The 1283-nt window shown below is 44.3% G+C and overlaps 1 protein-coding gene across 2 annotated transcripts in view; it reads right to left on the reverse strand.

The window, feature by feature from the left end:
• Window positions 1-493, reverse strand: part of TNS4 (tensin 4) — a 53283-nt gene extending 52790 nt beyond the window's left edge. For both annotated transcript variants that reach the window (XM_015422584.1, XM_015422583.1), the window contains exon 1: window positions 419-493. The gene's annotated coding sequence lies outside the window, so the exon portion shown is untranslated. The remainder of the gene's footprint in view (window positions 1-418) is intronic.
• Window positions 494-1283: the final 790 nt, after the last annotated feature.

Consider the following 1283-nt stretch of genomic DNA (forward strand, 5'->3'; position numbering starts at 1 on the left):
TCCCTACATACCACCCCATATTCCTGAGATGTCCTACAAGGAAAAACAAAAAGCAAGAAAAAATTGCCCCCATACCTGTGTGATCTGTACAATCAGAAACACTCTGGAGGCATCATGCAACTTCAGGAAACTGATGTAAGTTTTGCACAATGAAGAGAGCTGAGTGCCCTGGACAGAGCACGAGTCAGTGGTTTTTAGCACAGTACTCAAGTCTAGACCTGTAGACCTCAACGATCCTCTAAAATCTTTCCAATCTTTCGTCCCACTGAAATTCCCAAGAAGATTACTGAGTGCATTAGAAACCACATATCTGAACATACTAGAAAGGACACATCTTTAGTTAAATGCACAATGCTGGGGGGGAAATGCGAAGAGCAAGAGAAAAGCGAGCAGAAAAGCAAAGGGTTTTCCTCATTACCCCCAATTGCAGCTGATCTTTCCTGATGTCTTCAGTCTCTGCAAAGTGGTAGGAAGAAAGTGTGAGCAGATCTCAATGCCTTCAGGGGCCTGTTGCTTTTACAGTAGTTCTGTCCCGCCTATGCCAGGTGATCTCATGGCAGCCACACCTGGATTCTGTAAGGTGTGTCTCGGCTCATGTCCAGCAGCAATGAAAAAGCCGAAGGAGTCGGCTACGGAGTCAGGCAAGTGTTCTGCAGACTCCCTACGCAATTTATAGCTCTGAGCTAACAGGAAGACTACCCAATACCCAGGAAGCAGAAATAGGGAAGTGAACATATCCATTTAAAGGGGGTGAGGTTGAGGAGGAATAATCCTCTCCTTACTAACTGGAACAAGATCAACTCATACATCATATGAAACTAGATTCTTCAATATCTGAAAGGGGACAGGTCTGATCTCAGAAGCTAAGCGGGATCGATATTTGGAAGGGACACCTCCAAAGAAGACGCTGCAGAGGGAGGCACTGGCAAACCGCCTCTGCTTCTCAACGGCCATGGAAGCCCCTTGCTGGTGTCGCCATATCTTAGTTGCAACTTGATGGCATCTACATACCTACATAGTCTACACTGCTGGAGTGCCTAAGGAAATTTCCCTTTTTTCATTTGTTTGTAATGTACAGCTGACTAGCAGCTTATAAAAAGCTCCCCCCAATTTTTTTTAAAATGTGAAAAGCAGGCTCTGTAGCTCTCATCATTGTAAAAACTGATGACTTGACACCACGTTTGAACTGAATTTTAATCCAGTTCAAATGTATGCCTTCTCTCTGGGTGCTTTTCATAGAGACACATCTATACTATAGACAGATAACTCCCAGGAATTCCAGT

This window comes from Gekko japonicus, unplaced genomic scaffold (genome assembly GCF_001447785.1).
Source record: "Gekko japonicus isolate JY-2015 unplaced genomic scaffold, Gekko_japonicus_V1.1 scaffold1613, whole genome shotgun sequence".
NCBI lineage: Eukaryota > Metazoa > Chordata > Lepidosauria > Squamata > Gekkonidae > Gekko > Gekko japonicus.